The sequence below is a fragment of the Mesoplodon bidens genome, assembly GCF_964165515.1.
Source record: "Mesoplodon bidens genome assembly, contig: HAP1_SCAFFOLD_408, whole genome shotgun sequence".
NCBI classification, from domain to species: Eukaryota; Metazoa; Chordata; class Mammalia; order Artiodactyla; family Ziphiidae; genus Mesoplodon; species Mesoplodon bidens.
The window spans coordinates 160,210-180,953 of NW_027672347.1; positions in this window are offsets into that span (position 1 = coordinate 160,210).

Below are 20,744 nucleotides of genomic sequence, written 5' to 3' on the forward strand. Positions count from 1 at the left end.
AGTGTCTGCGATATTATAATGTGAGCATGCTGCATGTGAAAGCCATTTCTGACCACATCTAGGGGATCTGATACGCGGGAGCTGGTAGTGGGTGGAGGCATCCAGAAGGTGGTGGTAGAAGAGGAACGTTGTATGCATAACGCCTAAGGCCTGACCAGAGAACGACCACTGTTCTAGAAACTGGACAGAAATCCAACTTCTACGACCAATGTTAAAAGACAAACTGAGGCATATTTAAAATAAGACTTTACGTGAGCAAAAATAGATTCAATTCAGGCACCACCAAAGCGGAAATGGTGAGGAGCACTCCAGCCACAGGAGCTGCAGAGATGTTTATTTTAAAAGGGCAGAAGCAAAGCAAGGTAATGACTGACTTGTTATAACTTTAAAGCCTAGTTGGTGATTTGTGACTCGTTGTCCTCAGCAGTGTTCGCCACCCTGAGGCGTTGACAGACTTAGATTTTTGTTGGTTTACATAGGCGGCCGCATCACTAGAGCCACCGCAGGCTAACGGCCTCCTTGCAGGGTTAATTTACTAACACCAGTTGTCTGAGTCCTTACTCTTACTCAGTCACTTCACTTCCTACGCCTCAGTTTCTCTTCTGGAAAGTGGATATTCAGTAGTAAATTCTCTGTGGAGTTGTCAGTACCAAACAAAGTGATTATTAGTAACCACGATCATGTCCTGAATGCATGGAACACGTCACCATTTGCCAACTACCGTGTCAAATTAGCAGAAACTACAGAAATTAAGAGCTCTCCGCATAAATTCACACACCCGTGCACCAGGTAAGGGACCACAGGCAGACGTTCACTCAGCCTTTCGTGTGTCCCTCACGGAGTGCAGGCTCTCTCCTGGGTGGGGGGAGCACAGACACTTACGGGAGTTTACTTTTAAAATGCGTTGATACAACCAGGTCTCAGTTTTGTTTGGATGAGTCAGCAAACGCTTTTTGGAAACCCCAAAGTCTCCACACCTCGTATGTTTCGCGCTGCCTTCGTCTCAGAGCTCAAGCCCCTACTCTTCAGGCCGCGTCACCATGGGAGACAGGGCTGCGTGCGGGCGCACGGCGAGCGTGCTGACGTCCTCGAGCCCCGCCCCAACGGTCCCGCCCGCTGACGTAAACCCCAGCTCCGTGGCATGGAGGCCCTAGATGCCTGCGCCAACACCGGGCCGCGCGGGGTCTCTGGAGCACGGCATGGGGGGGTCGGCGTAGCTGGGGCCCGTGGCCCTATGTCTTCTGGCTGCGACGCCGGTCCTGCGCAGGCTGCGGGGCCGCAGCCGCCGGGCGGTGGGCGCCCGAGGGGCCGGGGCCCCCAGGCGGGTGTGGCCATCGTGTCCGCAGCCAGCGTTCCCGAGGCCGTGCTTGGGCCATGATCACTCGGTGAAGCTGTGCCGGGACAGCGCGGCCGACTTCTTTCCGCGCTCTGAGGACCTGTGCGCGCTGCAGGACTTGGTGCCTCTGCCCTCTGTGCACGCTTCCCTGCGGGATGCCCCGCCGGACTTAAGGCCGACCGCCTCCGCGGGGTGCACTTGGCGCTGCTCCTGAGCACCCGCTGCCCCTGATTTGTATCCAGAGCTTCTTCCAGCCACGGCTTGTCGAGACAGGTTTGTACTTCCCGCTTCCAGGGCCCCTCGTGTTGGCGCTGAGAAGCGGGGTTTTTGATGGTGCAAGGTGGAGGGTGGGCACTAGAACCAGTGCCCAGTGCCCGGGTGTGCGTGCACTAGACGGGGCGTGTGGCCTAGGACTCCTGCCAGCTCGGTGACCCCGGCCGAGTGCCTTAAGGCTTCTAGGTCTCAGTGTTCTCATCTGTAGCGTGGGCTTAACAGGTCCCAGTCTCTGTGGTGGTTACAAGGATGCACTGTATTAATGCTTCTAGACTCTACAAAGTAGAACACTTAGCACAGTTTGGAGCATCGTTAATTGTTGCACAGATGTTTCCTGGTCTGTTGAATGACTTTGCCTGGTACACACCAAAGCGATTAGGAAATGGATATATCCCAGCTTCATTTCCTTTCCATTAAAACAGGGTTCAGGAAAAAAATTTTTTTTCAATAGTCGTATCAGATAGTGCAAAGCTCACTGGTGTGAAGGCAGCTTAGGGTTTGAATTCCAGGGCTTATGCTGTCTGTGGCCTGGGCAGGTTTCTTATGGACTACAATCCCCACACTTGTAAAATGACATTAATAACCACTCTTTCTGTGGGTTCTTAGAATGAATTAAGCAGGTTATGTGTGTAAAGTAGCCTGGCACTTGAATGAGTTGTCAGAACCAAGGGCTGCTGGAGACGATGCTTCTGCCCTAGGTAATCTCCCCTTCTACTGGGCGGCAGGTAAACACAAGCACAGTAGTCAGTGCTCTGGAAGAAGTGAGTTCTGGTGCTATAGAGCATAGAATCTTTTTTTAAATTTAATTATTATTTTATATTGGAGGTTAGTTGATGTACAATATTGTGTTAGTTTCAGGTGTACAGCAAAGTGATTTAGTTATTCATGTATCCATTCTTTTTCAGATTCTTTTCCTGTAAAGTTTGTTACAGGATATAGAGTAGAGTTCCCTGTGCTATGCAGTAGGTCCTTGTTGATGATCTGTTTTATATAGAGTCGTGTGTATATGTTAATGCCAAACTCCTAATGTATCCCTCCCCCCGATCTTTCCCCTTTGCAGAGCACAGAATCTTGGAAGGGAAAGTTCAGGGTAGGCTTCTTGGAGGAGGTGCCATCCTTTCTAAGGATATGTAGAAGCTCCTGGGGTGGCAGGAGAGAGCAGTGTGTGTTGATGTTTGAGAAATATAAGAAAATTTGGCAAAACTAATGTACAGGACTGGAACTCAGGGTTTGGGAAAGAAATGAGAGTTGATACTGGAAAGTTAGTGGGGCCCAAGAGAAGGGGGCCTTGTTTGTCCTGTCAGAAGTTTGGGTGTTTATCCTGAAGGCTGTGGGAAACACCAAAGAAGACTGAGATGGACTTGTGGTTCAGAGGCTCACTCGGACCTCCATGTGGAAGGCAGTTGATTTGGTGCAGGCTGAGTTGTAATCTGAGGGTCCCACTTAAGTTATAAAAGGTGGGACTGGATTTTGCAGATCTGAGAGAGAATGGGTGAGGCCTGGTGACCAGTTAGAAAAGAGAGGGCAGCAAGCGTGGGTGACAGTTTACAGCTGCATCTTTTTGAGAGATACAGAGCACAGTAGAAAGGGATTGGGGGTGGCGAGAGGATCTTACTTCATCTTCAGTGCTTTAGAGGGGCCTGGTAGACGGGTCTGGACCCAAGGTACAGATCTGGGCTTTTTGGGAGGACAGGTGTTTGAAGGCATGGGAGAGACGTAGGTTACCCACAAGAAGATCCAAAGAATCATAGGTCTTGGGCCTCCCTGGTGGCGCAGTGGTTGAGAGTCCGCCTGCCGATGCAGGGGATACGGGTTCGTGCCCCGGTCTGGGAGGATCCCATATGCCGCGGAGCGGCTGGGCCCGTGAGCCATGGCCGCTGGGCCTGCGCATCCGGAGCCTGTGCTCCACAACGGGAGAGGCCACAACAGTGAGAGGCCCGCATAACACACACCAAAAATAAAAAAAAAAAAAAAAAAAAAAAAAAAAAAAAAAAAAAAAAGAATCATAGGTCTTAATCATAGACTTAATAACTAACAGTTGCAGCCTCTTCCAGGGATGTGACTTTAACCAGTTACTCTGGAATTACCTGGTTAGTTCCAGTGAGATAATCTGCCTCATAGACAGGTGACATCCCCCCCAAAAAGGTGACCTTGCTTGAAATAATACTTTGTTAGAAACTTCTTTTTGCCCCCTTCTGTGTATAAAAGCCTTCCATTTTGTACAGATCCTCAGAGCTCCTTTCTGCTTGCTAGATGGGATGCTGCCCAATTCATGAATCATTGAATAAAGCCAATTACATCTTCAAATTTACTCTATCAAATAATGTTTTTTAACACAAGAATTAATATTGAAAATGTAATCATGTTGGTCAAAGCTATTTGTGAGTATATGAAAATATAACATTTACATCTAATGCTTATACTTATAAATTATAGTAAGTCCCCTACATATGAATGAGTTCCATTCTGAGAGCTCATTCATAAGTCCAATTTGCTCGTTAAGTCCATCAAAGTTAGCCTAGGTACCCAACTAATACAACAGCTATATACCATTGCTTTTACGCTTGCTTCCAAACATCCTGGGCTTGAAATAAAGATACTGTATTATTATACTGTATACAGTACTGTACAGTAAAATACACAAAAGCACAACCACTTGTAGAGGACGCATGCACGTGACAATGGAAGCCAGACACATGAAGTAACTTACATGATTGGACATGTGAACACACGTTTGCATCTTTGAAAGTTTGCAACTTGAAGGTTCATATGTAGGGGGCTTACTGTATTGCAGAAGTAAAGTAAAAACTATGTCAGGATAAAATATTGGAATTAAAGAATTCTGGATTTATTATATAATTTGGAAAGTAATAATTAACATTTTAACATGTACTATTTTAGAAAGTAGCCATTGTAAGATAAAAACAGTATATAATATCTAAAATAGTGTGACCAAAACTGCAAGAACTGATAAATTAATTTAGCAAGGTAGCATGATACAGGATTAACATACAGAAATCTGTTGCATTTCTTTACACTAATAATGAAATATCAGAAAGGGAAAGTTAAAAAAAAATCTCTTTGAAAATCATATAAAAAGAAAAATACTTAGGAATAAAGCTGACCAAGGAGGTGAAAGACCTATATTCTGAGAACTGTAAAGGAATTTGAAGATCATTCAAAGAAATGAAAAGATATGCCATGTTCTTGGATTGGAAGAACTAATATTGTTAAAATGGCCATACTGCCCAAAGCAATCTACAGATTTGATGCAGCCCCTATCAAATTACCAATGGCATTTTTCACAGAACCAGAACAAATAATGCTAAAATTTATATGGAACCATGAAAGACCCAGAATTGCCAAAGCAATCCTAAGGAAAAACAACAAAGCGGGAGGCGTAACTCTCCCAGACTTCAGACAATACTACAAAGCTACAGTAAACAAAACGGTGTGGTGTTGGCACAAAAACAGACATATGGGTCAGTGGAACAGAATAGAGAGCCCAGAAATAAACCCACACACCTATAGTCAATTAATCTCTGACAAAGGAGGCGAGAATATAAAATGGGAAAAGGACAGTCTCTCTGCAAGTGGTGTTGGGGAAGTTTGACAGCTGCATGTAAATCAATAAAGTTAGAACACACCCTCACACCCTACACCAAAATAAATTCAAAATGGTTTAAAGACTTAAATATAAGACATCACAGAATAAAACTCCTTGAAGAGAACTTAGGCAAAATATTTTCTGACATAAATTATACCAATGTTTTCTTAGGTCAGTCTCCCAAGGCAATAGAAATAAAAGCACAAACAAACAAACAGAACACAATCAAACTTATAAGTTTTGCTCAGCAAAGGAAAACATAAACAAAATGAAAAGACAACCTATGGAATGGGAGGACATATTTGCCAACAATTCGGCTGACAAGGGATTACTTTCCAAAATATACAAACAGCTCGTACAATGCATAACAACAACAACAACAACAACAACAAATCCAAAAATGGGCAGAAGACCTAAATAGACATTTCTCCAAAGAAGACATACAGATAGCCAAAAGGCACATGAAAAGATGCTCAGCTTCACCAATTATCAGAGAAATGCAAATCAAAACTACAATGAGATATCACCTCACACCAGTCAGAATGGCCATCATCAAAAAATTCTACAAATAATAAATGTTAGAGAGGGTATGAAGAAAAGGGCACCCTCCTACACTGTTGGTGAGAATATAAATTGGTGCAGCCACTATGGAAACTTGTATGGAGTTTCCTTAAAAAAATAAACAATAGAACTATCATATGACCAGCAATCCCACTCCTGGGCATGTAGCTGGAGGAAACTCTATTTGAAAAGATACATGCACTTCTGTGTTCATAGCAGCACTATTCACAATAGCCAAGACATGGAAGCAACCTAAATGTCCATCGACAGATGAATGGATAAAGAAGATGTACATATATACAATAAAATACTACTCAGCCACAAAAAAGAATGAAATAATTCCATTTGCAGCAACATGGGTGGACCTAGAGATTATCATACTAAGTGAAGTAAGCCAGACAGAAAAAGACAAATATCATATGATATCGCTTATTTGTGAAGTCTGAAAAAAAAATGATACAAACTAACTTATCTACAAAACAAATAGACCCACAGACCTAGAAAACAAACTTATGGTTACCATAAGGGATAACAGGGAGAGGAGTGGAGGGATAAATGAGGAATTTGAGATTAACATATACACACTACTATATATAAAATAGATAATCAACAAGGACACATTGTGTACCACAGGGAACTGTATTCAATATCTTGTAATAAACGATAATGGAAAAGAATATTAAAAAGAATATATACATATATATATATATATATATATATAACCAAATCACATTGTCAGAAAATAACACATTATAAATCAACTATACTTCAATCAAAAAAAATAAAATAGTTGTGTGAAATGCAATTAGAGTAGTATATAAGTGAAATCAATCCAAAATTGAAAAGTTACACTAAAACACACACACACACACACACACACACACCCAAGTATATGTACCTACATGCTAACCAACAAAACAAATGTTGAAAATCAGATAAATAGAAAACATTAAATAAGTAAAATAAGATTGTAAGAATGAATCAATATATATGAAATTAAATGTGCCAAAGAAATAATCCAGGTTAAAAAAAATCAATAAGTCAATTTAAAAATAAAGTTATATGCTTTTTTGCAAGGGGATAAGTTTTAGGCCCTAAGTAAATTTAAAAAAACCCAAAAAACTTAGAATTTGAAATTAAAAGAGCATAAATTTATAAGCAAACCAAATATTTAAAATATCAATGATGTATTTGTGTTCATGTCAAACAAACAATATGTTAAATAGTAGTATTAAAGTCATCAGGATGATAAAAATCATACTGAGTATAAATTATAAATATGTATGCATCTAATAATAGCACCACATATATACACATGTAACAATGTAGAAATGCTAAGAAGAAAAAAAAACTTAAATCCAAGCCAGGAATATTAACAAGATGTTAAGAATTGATAAAGATATAGAAGATTTAAACTAAACAAGATCTTGATATAATGAGTATAGATAGAACATGACACCTAACAAATGTAGAATGCATATCATTTTCAAGCAAACATAGCATATCCATAAAAATTAATCAGCTACAAGGTAATAAAGCAAGTTTTATTATATTCCCAGAACCAGTATCCTAAAGAACACATTCTTGACCAGAACGCAATTAAGCTGGTATTTGATATAAAGGGATTACTAAGGAACAACCACATCTGAAGTTAGGGAGAAATAAACTTACTCTTGTAAGTAACCCTTAGATGAAAGAAGAAATAATAAAGTTTAAAATAATATGACTGAATAGTAACAAAAATACTGCAGAGTGAAACTTCTCTGTTGAAGCTGAAGGGGTACTTTGCACAAAATAAAATACACTTAATTTAAAAATAAAGATAGTGACAGAAAATGCTGCAAAAAGAAGAAAGTGTTATAGCCGACAAGCCTACAAGTACAGGAAGGAAAATAAAAATCTTATTTATTGTCTAACCATCAGCGAGTGTGTGGAAGCCAGGAGAAATCTGGCTCCTTTCCCAGCTGAATATAAATGAAATTAAAGGAATTACAAGGCACAGGTTACTGATCACCAATAGACTTGCGTGCAGTATCAATCACATGAGAAAATGTATAATTGCTCCTACTGGGATGCAAAATTATTCCAACCAACATGTTCCTGCTCTCAAAGATGAGAATTATGAAGAAAAATGGAAGGAGTTAAGCTAGCTCTCATGAGAAATAGAATGGTAGTCACTTAACTGAAGTTTTAAACCCAGCAGGAATCAACAAAATTCCTCCAAGTGAACTGCTTATACTTGTAAAATGGACTCACAAACCAGATGAAATGTTACCAAAATGTTCATTCAGGATTAACGGGTTTATAAATCAAGGGAAACACATTATTTTGCCATGGTACCCTTTATTTTACTAAGTCTATTTCTTAATTTTTTATCATGCCTTTTATCTAATGGATTTGAGATCATTTATTAGGTTACCATATAATATAATTAGGGAATCACATAAAACAGTTTGAAGTGCAAACATTGCAATGGGTGTTACAAGTCACCTGGATTGAGCTATTTATTATTATTGGGCTCTAAATTTGATTTATATCTTCATGGCACTAGAGTGTGGGCACCTTGAAGGCAGAACTAATGTAACATAACCTGTAGTTATTTTCCTAATTAGTAAAATATTTTCTTAAAGGAGTATTTAGTCCTTAATATGAATATTAGTCATACTATTCTTCCTCCTTACCTTTCTCACAGCCAAAAGTAACAAATAAAAATATTTGAATTACTGATTTTTGAAAATAAAATAAATGTCTTCATGATAAAAGTAAGAGTAACTGATAAAAAGACAGTGACAAATTGGAAATATACTTGCAATACGTGGCAAAAATATTAATTTCTGTGAGGAGAAAAACCGAATTTATAGGACACTAAGAATACAACTGGACATTAGACATGAAAACTTAACTTTGTTTATAATAAGATTAAATCTTACATTTTAAATTATTTTATCTAGAAAAGTGTGGGGAGGAAGAGTAGAAATGGGTGGAGATTGTAATAGGGGCTGGGCAGGCGTGAACCTACCCCCCGTCCCTGCCTCAGCGACCTAATGGCAGCAGCGGTCCCCATGGGTCGTGGTGCACAGAGGCCTCAGCACCTGGAGTACACGGACACTGTCATCCAGGTAAGAGCTTCAACCGGCTTCAGACTCTCTGCTCAAGTTTCAAAACTTGGTCCAGCTTTGATCAGTTGTCCACCCCAGGAAGAGGCCAGAGGTCAAGGTTCAGCTGCAAGGACTTTGCACATCATTACTTCAGGTCCGCCTCTGTGGTTGGGCTGTTCTCGTCAAAGGGCAGTTGTTGGCAGCTGGGAATTCACCTGACTGGTATTTGCTACAAATGATTCTCTCCAGTTTAAAGGAAAAGCCTGAGGGCCGGCGGGGTCCTGGGCGCCTGGCTCCCTCAGTGATGAAGGCTGGGCAGGGTCTGGGGACCTGGCCTGGAGGGCACCGCCACCTGAGATCTGCTTCTTCAAGCAGGCCTGGGCACTGGTGGGAGAACCCAGACTGGTTGATGGACGGACACTCCCGGGCAGGGTAACCAGCCTGCACACAGACCCCCTCCTCTTGGCCAGGACCTGGACTCTGGAGAGCAAGAGTTGAGCCTCGGGACCTTGCCCTTTCTTGTCAGTACAGAGAGTAACATTTGTTTTGATGGAGGCTTACAGGAACATCGTGACCTGACCATGACCTGACCTCAAGAAAAGAGGATCTGACCTTAGAAGTTTGAAGCAACTAACCACACCCCTCCCTTACCTTTCCCATGAAAGGGCTTTGCTGAAAGCTTTTGGGGAGTTCAGGGTTTTCTAAGGCATGAGCCGCCCATCTCCTCACATGGCCCTGCAGTAAACCTTTCTCTGCTCCAATGCTCCAAGCTCGACATGTTGGTATTGTTTGGCCTCACTGTTTGTCAGGCACATGGACTTGCGTTCAGCAACAGGATGATATTTCAGTCAAGAATAGAACCTCTTTTTATTCTCAACGTGTTACCTTTGTCCATCTTCACCCTGAAATGTGCACTATCAACTGTATTTGGGGGGGCAGATCATTTTCTCCCATATAAATTATTTTCTTAATGAGAGAGTAAATTGTGCGCCTGAGATTCAACTTCGGAAATAAAATGTTTACTCTGAAGAGCCAAACTTGTCCTTGGAAACACACTTTCTAGACAACAGCAGTTGGACCCATCCTGTGCAGAGTCCAGTTCATTCTGAAAGTTCTATTGTGACCTGTCACTATGGTAATATGATAATGCACATCTTGGCATTCCATTCCAACTGCCATTCTGTGAACTGAGAGGTTCACATACGGTGACGGATGAGAAGCTCTCACTCTCACCCCTTGAGACTTTGAAAATGGACAATCTGAATTGTTCTGGAGGTAGGTTCATATTCATCCTCTGAAGGCTGTTCCTTCAAATGGGCTGGTTAACTTTTACTGATATATGTTCCTCATCTTTTTTGTTTTCTTTTTTGATTTCTACCACATTTATCTACAGTTATAAATATATTTTATAGTTTGTTATATTACTTAAGTTATATTTTTGATTCTTCTATCAAGCCAGCTGCCTTAAATATTTTCCTAAATTTAGAAAAACATACTATCTCCAAATGCCAATTTTGTACACACTCTACCAGAGAACAGATAAAGGGAACTCACTCATTATGCTTTTACTGAAGCAGGAGAATCTTCATATCTCCTCAGCAATGGTCATTATAGGAGGAAAGGGGAATTACAGCTCAGCTCTTCTAAATGTAGCTGTCAATCTGAAACCAAATATTCAAGGTCTAAATCCAGAGAGTTTTATAAAGGAAAGAACCTGGGATTCACTGGTTGGATTTCCATGGGTTGCTGTGGACAAGATCACTGGCTGTTTGGCGGCTGCCAGGGAGTTTGGTGAGAAGGGCCAGTGCCATCACATTAGTGGAATGAACATTTGGTCACTGAGGGAAGGAGGGTCTGTCTGGTGATTCTCAAGGAGAATCCTGGGGTGGGGTCTCCAGCCTCTGAGTATGGAGATGACTTTCAAAAAGAATGTGGGATTCTATTGCCTTCCACTACAGGGTCTAGAAAATGATGAGTTTATAGAGCCAGAATATTAGTGAGGAAAGACTTGAACGCTTGCCCATTCTTAGCAAGCCCTTGGTCCAGGCTGCTCGAATGGGTGCTCAGATCAATTGTCAGTGAGACTTTGAGCATCACACACTTAACTAAGCCACCAAAGCCCAGCAGAGATGGCCACCTCCCCAGTTAATTCATGGTAACTATTCATCCAAACTTGGTCAATTGAAGGGAAGCTGATTCTTGGTAGAGCCATCATGTGGCCTTTTGCTTAGAGGTTTTGAGCTCTGAGGCAACCTAGGAATGTAACAGACCACTGGTCACTCAGCATGGTGAGCTGGTCATTGTGAAGGATGCTTGTGAGATAGTTGACGGTATGAAGAGGCTGGGGAGAACGGACACAGTTGGAATTCCTGTGGTCCTTCAGGGGAGCTTTGTTCATAAGAAACTGATGTATTTTGAATGAGGGATTGAAATATAGAGACGAAAAGTAGGGTAAGGATTTGGGTTCTTTTCTAGGCTCAGGCAGCTCCTCCAGGGCATCAGCTCTCACCCACAGAAAAATTGGGGCAGGAGAATTTGAGAGAGAGAGTGAGGGGAACTCCTGGCTCAGGGGTCCAGGGGTCTGTCCTGTCACAGATCCATCATTCATCATGGTTGTGATTCTTGGACAGTCACTTATCTCTAAATTTCCACACCCTCCACCATAACATATGGGTTACAGCCCCCACTTTGCCCTCCCCTTCACCCCCAACAGGGCTGGGTGTCAGACATGATAATGGATATTCTCCATGAGCTGTAAAGCATTGTTCCCATGAAAAAGCTGAAGAGTAAGCTTGAATCCCCCTTTACTTGGAGCCGTCAAATCACTTCTCTGCTTTCAACAGCTACGAAATGTCCAGCTTCTTCTTGCCATCATTCAGGATTGAACACTTATAGCGCATTTGTGAAGCACCGGTCCTTTATTTTTCAAACATTTTACCTATATTCAATCATTTTTGGACACATGACATAATGCTAAACTTAGGCCATATTAACATTCCTACATCTCAGAACAGGGAACTGAGGCAAAGAGGGATCTACATATCTTTCCCAAGTACATGCTTCTTCTAAACGGGATTTGAATCCAGTCCATCAGTCATGGTCCCAATGGTTTGCTGAGTTTCTAGACATTCTCAGTTAAATAAAGATATTTGCCCACAAAACCTGTCTGTTGGGTGTTTTCACTGCATACCAAACTGCAAGATCTTCCTAAGTCCAACTTTGATTCAGGAGGCTCTGCTGGGCAGCTGGTGAGGAAAGGGACCAAAGGATTGAACTGTGAATAAATTATTGCTAATTTCCCCATGGTCTTCTGCCAGCAAGATGTCAATAGTTGTCTCTATTGTAATGCATTTCCCAGGATGCTGCTCCCAGAATGCGAGAAGAAGAAACACTCATCAGAGGTCAAGAATATCAACCCCAGGCTGGCTGAAAAAGATCCGCATCCGGCCACATTTTAGGATGCACCCTATAAATGACCCAGCTGAAGGTACTGTGGAAAATGTCTCATTCGGTTCACTCAAGAATAATTATTCTAGTTGATTCCGTGCCTCATATTGAAGAAAAAGCTATGAAATATTAAGCAGTATTCTTCTTTTATTCCATGTGTTCAAATTGAAACTTACTAAGCCAGCTGGTACAGTTTTAACCATGGAAGTAAACATGCATTTATTTATTTATTTATTTATTTATTTATCTATTGAATTTTATTTTTTTATTAGTTTCTGCTTTATAACAAAGTGAATCAGTCATACATATACATCTGTTCCCACATCCCTTCCCTCATGCATCTCCCTCCCTCCCACCCTCCCCATCCCACCCCTCCAGGCGGTCACAAAGCACCAAGCTGATCTCCCTGTGCTCTGCGGCATGCATTTAAAATTCAACATTTGGTTCACGTTTAAGAGGGAAGATGGTCTCTAGTTATGGTTTAGACATTAGCTGATTTTTGAACGTCAGCAACAACACATCCCGCCCTGAAACCATGTTTTGAGATTTCTTTAAATTATTAGACATTATTTAGAACAGGATTATATTGACATAAAAGTTGTACATGCAATACAGAAAATTCCTGTATCCTGTCACTCCAGTTTCAGCTATTAATAATATATAGCATAGGTGAAGTACATTTGTTACAATTAGTGAAACAATGTAAGTATATTTTTACTAATGAAAAGTCTATAGTTCACCTCAGAGTCACACCTTGTGTTGTTATATTCAATGATATTTGAAATATGTACAATATTATTTGTCACCATTATGGTGCCATACAGAAATGTGTACACTAATGTTCATAGTCGCATTATTCTTAGTAGCCCAAAGATAGAAACAATCCAAAGTCCATGAGGTGATGAATGGATAAATAAAATGTGATATATACACAGAATGGAATAATTTTCAACCATAAAAAGGAATTAAAGATTGACTTATGCTACAAAATGAATGATCCAAATAATATAAAAAATATATTATTGTTAGTGAAATAAGGCAGGCGCAGAAAGACAAATATTATATGATTCCACTTGTATGAGGTACCTAGTGTAGGCAAACTCACAGACACCGGAAGTAGAAATGACCAAGGTCAGGAGGCAGGAGTAAGGTGGATTATGATTTAATGGGTACAGAGGTTACGTTGAAATGATGAAAAAGATTAAGATGTAGATTGTGTTGATGGGTACACAGCATTGTGAAAGTAAGAAATGCTAGTGAACTGTATACTTCAAAATTATGAAAATTATGTAAATATACATATATAAATATGTATATTTCATCACAATAAAATAAGTCAACAATCCAACAGAATGGACGATGAATGAAGGAGCAACATATTTGATTAGAAGGAAGCTGAAAGAGTCTTGTAACATTTCAAGAAGAAGGGGGATTTGGAGGGACTTTCAAATGGGCAGAGGGGCCGTGGGACTCTATACTGAAACATAGTGCAATGTTAGTGTTCAAGCTTTTTCAGACTGACACTTTCAAATTGATTAGGTTCCCTACAGCTAGAAAGCTAAAGGTTCTCTTCCTCATTTCTGAAATGTTCCTCCCCTTTGCCTTCCTCCACCCACCAGGGAGGTTTGTCCAACAGCACCTCAGTCCACACTCAGTAACCACCTGCATCCATACACTCCCACCCTGTGTCCACATTAACGAGGCTCTCTGAGTAATTCCTGAGCAGCATCACCAGTGTCCTGACACTTACTCTGTGTCCTCCTAGAGCCCCCTGAGGACCTGTTGGAGAAACTGCCCCATGTGAGGACAATTAAAGTGGCTCCTGCTACCTCCAGGGTAAGCTCCCCTTATTTATCAGAGATTAAAAGTTTGCTTCATTTCTTTCTTTTCCAATTGATTTCAGATATGAAGATCTACAATGTTCAAGACAGCTGATGTATACAATTTTGCTTGGTTGGATGGATGCTGATTGAAGGTCTTTCCCAACAGATAACTCATTCAAAAGGCCATTTAAAAAATGGCAACATCAGTTAGAAACTGTAGAGTCAGACACACTTTCCTCAGCAGAAAATTTCCCTCCTTGAAATAGACTTTTGTATTTGCTCCTGAAAGTGGACCTGAGAGATCTTCCAGGCAAAGCTCCAGCCTTTCCCACAGCTGTCTTCTCTGGTTTCTTTTGGGGCCATTGGCTCAACAACAGTTTCCCATTTGGTTTTCTGAGGACAAAAAAAGAGATGAAATACCTGTGTCCACAGAGCACAGGATGCTGAGATCCTTACACTGTTTTCTCTTCTCTAATCACAGGTGGATTGGACAGCAAACAAAAACGGTATGTATTCAGAGTTCACCCCTGTGCTGAGGAACAATCTAGATGATGAAGAAGGTGGGACTCTCTTGCTGGCTTTGCTTGGAGAGACACCCTGATTCAGGGTCCCTACAGGGATGAGGGCTGGGGGTGTAGAGCTAGAGAGTGATTTCCCAGTAAAGAGCCATGCCCAAGTTCTATGGCCCTGGAAGTAGCTGCATCATTTAGATGATGTGGGTTTGTGTGTATCAGGGTTGGGGTGGGGTCCATGTGTGAGCCTATGTGGTGTGATTGTGAACCTGCATGCGTGAGCGTGTGTGTGTTTCCTCAGGAGATATTTCCCTCTTACACAGCACAATTCACCTGTCAACAAAGCTCGTCACCACTGCACACTGTCTGTACACTACCTTGTTCTTCCCTCAACACAGCTGTTGCCCAGATTTGGTTAATATTCCTTTTCCTCAGAAGGAGATGGTGCAGAGATAAATGTTCTCAGCTCTTGACCTCCTAAGTGGAAAAGCCAAACTGAGAACCCAGGGGTGGGTCCCAATGTGGGTGCTCTGGATCCCTGACCTGCACTTACCACTCAGCCAAGGGATCCTCAGTCATGGAGCAAGGGAGTCCCTGCATCCGTATCCTTGGCTGGAAGTCCTAGCATCTCCAAAGGTCCAGACCTTGCCCATCAGGTGGCCTTAGTGGTCACAGAATCCAGGGCAGCTATGGGTGGACTTATCAGTTGACTTTGGCACAGTCATTAATGTGAAATTCACCTCAGGACCTGCATTCTCCTGGTCAGCTCCCAGATTCTGAGAGGTGTGAGACCCCATGTATACAGTAGAGGTCATATCTGTCAGTGCTGGTGTCATTGCTTAAACAAGGCCAAAAGCAGATAAGAATCAGGGAGCTATTTTATTGTATTGGATAACATTACCATAAGCCTTAGAATTGGTCAATTCCTGTAGCCCACACCCAAGGACTCAAAGTGGAACCTGACTGTTAGCCTGTACACTTCTCCTGCGCAGCTGGGTTAGAGACAGGCTGTGCTCAGTCCGGGCTCCCTCTTCATAACGAAGTGTCCCACTTATGGAACAGCTCCCTAGAGTATGGAGAGCCCCTGACTCAGTGGGCATACGTACATTGTATAGAAAACAAAGACTGGGAGAAAAATATGATACGATTGATAGTGGCTGTATCTAAATGGTAGGATTTCAGTTTTGTCAAATCTTGTGTATTTGATTTTCTTTAAGACAAGTGATTAGTGAATAAATATAGCATATTTTGTCTAGGATTGAATTCAGTCCTTTAATGGAGGTTGCTGTTAATCAAGTATAAAATATCATACAACAGAAGACATGATAAATGCAGTAGCTGGCATTGTGGATGCTGGGGAAAGAGTGATCTGGGAAGAATCAAGAGACAGTGGCAATTTAGCAGAAGCTCAAAAGAGGCAGGATGGGTCATGGGTCTGTGTCATTGAAACAGAGCATGCATTATAGTGTTTACCATTTTTTAGATCGACCCTTCCCTTCTGATGAGGCTCCCCTTAGCTAGAAAGCCAAAGCTCTGTTTTCATTTCCTTCCTCTTGTCCTTTGCCTTCCTTCATCCCCCAAAGAGGATGGCCCAACACCAGCTCAGCCCACACTTACTAACCTCCCACATCCATACACACCACCCCATGTCCTCATCGAGAAGAAAGCCCCTGAGTAATTCCTGAGCCGCATCACCAGTGTCCTGACAGTTACTCTGTGTCCCTCCAGCTCTCCCTGAGGTTGCGGTGGATGACCTGCACCGTGATAGGACAGAAGAAAAGCCCCCGTGGATCCCCAAGGCAAGCTGGATTTTTTCTGGTCTGAGATAGAAATATTGCTTTATTTCTCTTTCAATAGAATTAAGTTATGTATATTTGAGGGTATTCCTTCCAGATACATACAATTCCCTTGGTTGGGAGAATGTGGAGTGAGAGTCTATTACCAACTCATGGTGCCTGATTCCACAGGACATTACAATTGGCAGCATCCATTACAGCCTGTAGAGTATGGAGCTCTCTCTCCTGCATCGATTTTTCTTCTAGGAAAAGAATGGCTGTAATTTCCAACCTAAATGGACTTGGAAGTTCCATCCTCCCAGCAAAGTTCTTGCCTTTCAGCCTGAGTAGGTTTGCTCTGATGACCCTTGCTGGGTTCCCTGGACCACTGTTTCTTATGAGGTTTTCTACTGTCAGCAAATGAACAAAAGACCTGAGCATCACTGTGATCTTATCCTCATAGTGTTTTCTCTTCTGTAATTGCAGGTGGCCTTCCCAGAACGTGAAAACGGTATGTATTGTGGAATCAGTCACTTGGGGAGGAAGAACTTTGAAGATGAGAAAGTGGGACATTCTTGCTGGGTTTAGTGTAGAGGGCAAACTGATTCCAAATTTGTGCTGGGAATGAGAGTAGGGGTCCTGGTGATAGAAAGTGATTTACAAGTAATGTGACCAATTACTATAGTCCCAGGAAGAAGCTGTATTACGGTTAGGTGGTGTAGGTTTGTGTGCATGAGACTGGGTGTGTCTGTATGTGAAATGAGTGGGATGATTCTGTGTGTGTATGTGAACTTTTTGTGTTGTGTTTCCCTTGATTTATGTTCCCCTAAACATCACTGTTACTGGTGCCAACTTTCTAGAAAATATTCCCATCACCACTGCATCATGAATGGGTATGGATATAAAAGTAAATAAACTGTACACTTTCAGTGTGTGCATTGATTTTATACCAGGTGAGCCTCATTTAACCTGGAAAACAAATCCTATCACCACCCAGGCAAATGTTTACTGGATGATGATGATGATTGTTATTTTTTGGCTGTGTTGGCTCTTCGTTGCAGTGCGCGGGCTTCTCATTTCGGTGGCTTCTGTTGTTCCAGAGCATGGGCTCTAGGTGCATGGGCTTCAGTAGTTGTGGCACGTGGGCTCAGTAGTTGTGACTTGCGGGCTCTAGAGCACAGGCTTAGTAGTTGTGGTGCACGGACTTAGTTGCTCCATGGCTGGATTCTTAATGAACAAAGCTGGGTTTCAGCATCCCTACTACTGGGTCAATTACAACTTCATTTAATAAGCAATCTCATCTCTTAGTAGGTCTCATAGCATTCTGAATGGTTATGATACATCTCTCTGCCACTTCCCTCATTCTAACTGTTTCCTATTAGAGCCTCGGGATGAGTCCTCCCCCCTTACCTGAAGCACCTAGTGCTAGGCAGGCCTCCTTCCTTTTGCAGGGAGCCCATGCTTGTACCCACATGCCACACCCAGTTCTGGAGGAGTCCGAGAAAGAAGGAGCCTCCAGGAGTAGATGGAGGAAAGTCACTCCACCTTTCTCCTTTGAGGCTAATATTCACTATCGGATTCTGTGCTAAGGAAACGAAATGTCCTTCTCCTGTGGAAAGTCTGTCTTCCATCACTTGTGCCGGCCCTGTTTCTGTGTGCTGGGCAAGAAACACTGCATACAGTGAAGACAGAACCAAGAGATCTACCCCAGGGATTGAGCTCAGGGTAGGCACTGGCTCTGTCTGTCCTGTCCGTGATCCATCATTCATCATGGTGGTGACTCTTGGACAGTCACTTATCTCTCTAAATTTCCACACCCTCCACCATAACATATGGGTTACAGCCCCCACTTTGCCCTCCCCTTCACCCCCAAGAGGGCTGGGTGTCAGACATGATAATGGATATTCTCCATGAGCTGTAAAGCATTGTTCCCATGAAAAAGCTGAAGAGTAAGCTTGAATCCCCCTTTACTTGGAGCCGTCAAATCCCTTCTCTCCTTTCAACAGCTACGAAATATCCAGCTTCTTCTTGCCATCATTCAGGATTGAACACTTATAGAGCATTTGTGAAGCACCGGTCCTTTATTTTTCAAACATTTTACCTGTATTCAATCATTTTTGGCCCCATGACATAATGCTAAAAGTAGGCCATATTAACATTTCTACATCTCAGAACAGGGAACTGAGGCAAAGAGGGATCTACATATCTTTCCCAAGTACATGCTTCTTCTAAACGGGATTTGAATCCAGTCCATCAGTCATGGTCCCAATGGTTTGCTGAGTTTCTAGACATTCTCAGTTAAATAAAGATATTTGCCCACAAAACCTGTCTGTTGGGTGTTTTCACTGCATACCAAACTGCAAGATCTTCCTAAGTCCAACTTTGATTCAGGAGGCTCTGCTGGGCCGCTGGTGAGGAAAGGGACCAAAGGATTGAACTGTGAATAAATTATTGCTAATTTCCCCATGGTCTTCTGCCAGCAAGATGTCAATAGTTGTCTCTATTGTAATGCATTTCCCAGGATGCTGCTCCCAGAATGCGAGAAGAAGAAACACTCATCAGAGGTCAAGAATATCAACCCCAGGCTGGCTGAAAAAGATCCGCATCCGGCCACATTTTAGGATGCACCCTATAAATGACCCAGCTGAAGGTACTGTGGAAAATGTCTCATTCGGTTCACTCAAGAATAATTATTCTAGTTGATTCCGTGCCTCATATTGAAGAAAAAGCTATGAAATATTAAGCAGTATTCTTCTTTTATTCCATGTGTTCAAATTGAAACTTAACTAAGCCAGCTGGTACTGTTTTAACCATGGAAGTAAACATGCATTTAAAATTCAACATTTGGTTCATGTTTAAGAGGGAAGATGGTCTCTAGTTATGGTTTAGACATTAGCTGATTTTTGAACGTCAGCAACAACACATCCCGCCCTGAAACCATGTTTTGAGATTTCTTTAAATTATTAGACATTATTTAGAACAGGATTATATTGACATAAAAGTTGTACATGCAATACAGAAAATTCCTGTATCCTGTCACTCCAGTTTCAGCTATTAATAATATATAGCATAGGTGAAGTACATTTGTTACAATTAGTGAAACAATGTAAGTATATTTTTACTAATGAAAAGTCCATAGTTCACCTCAGAGTCACACCTTGTGTTGTTATATTCAATGATATTTGAAATATGTACAATATTATTTGTCACCATTATGGTGCCATACAGAAATGTGTACACTAATGTTCATAGTCGCATTATTCTTAGTAGCCCAAAGATAGAAACAATCCAAAGTCCATGAGGTGATGAATGGATAAATAAAATGTGATATATACACAGAATGGAATAATTTTCAACCATAAAAAGGAATTAAAGATTGACTTATGCTACAAAATGAATGATCCAAATAATATAAAAAATATATTATTGTTAGTGAAATAAGGCAGGCGCAGAAAGACAAATATTATATGATTCCACTTGTATGAGGTACCTAGTGTAGGCAAACTCACAGACACCGGAAGTAGAAATGACCAAGGTCAGGAGGCAGGAGTAAGGTGGATTATGATTTAATGGGTACAGAGGTTACGTTGAAATGATGAAAAAGATTAAGATGTAGATTGTGTTGATGGGTACACAGCATTGTGAAAGTAAGAAATGCTAGTGAACTGTATACTTCAAAATTATGAAAATTATGTAAATATACATATATAAATATGTATATTTCATCACAATAAAATAAGTCAACAATCCAACAGAATGGACGATGAATGAAGGAGCAACATATTTGATTAGAAGGAAGCTGAAAGAGTCTTGTAACATTTCAAGAAGAAGGGGGATTTGGAGGGACTTTCAAATGGGCAGAGGGGCCGTGGGACTCTATACTGAAACATAGTGCAATGTTAGTGTTCAAGCTTTTTCAGACTGACACTTTCAAATTGATTAGGTTCCCTACAGCTAGAAAGCTAAAGGTTCTCTTCCTCATTTCTGAAATGTTCCTCCCCTTTGCCTTCCTCCACCCACCAGGGAGGTTTGTCCAACAGCACCTCAGTCCACACTCAGTAACCACCTGCATCCATACACTCCCACCCTGTGTCCACATTAACGAGGCTCTCTGAGTAATTCCTGAGCAGCATCACCAGTGTCCTGACACTTACTCTGTGTCCTCCTAGAGCCCCCTGAGGACCTGTTGGAGAAACTGCCCCATGTGAGGACAATTAAAGTGGCTCCTGCTACCTCCAGGGTAAGCTCCCCTTATTTATCAGAGATTAAAAGTTTGCTTCGGGCTTCCCTGGTGGCGCAGTGGTTGAGAGTC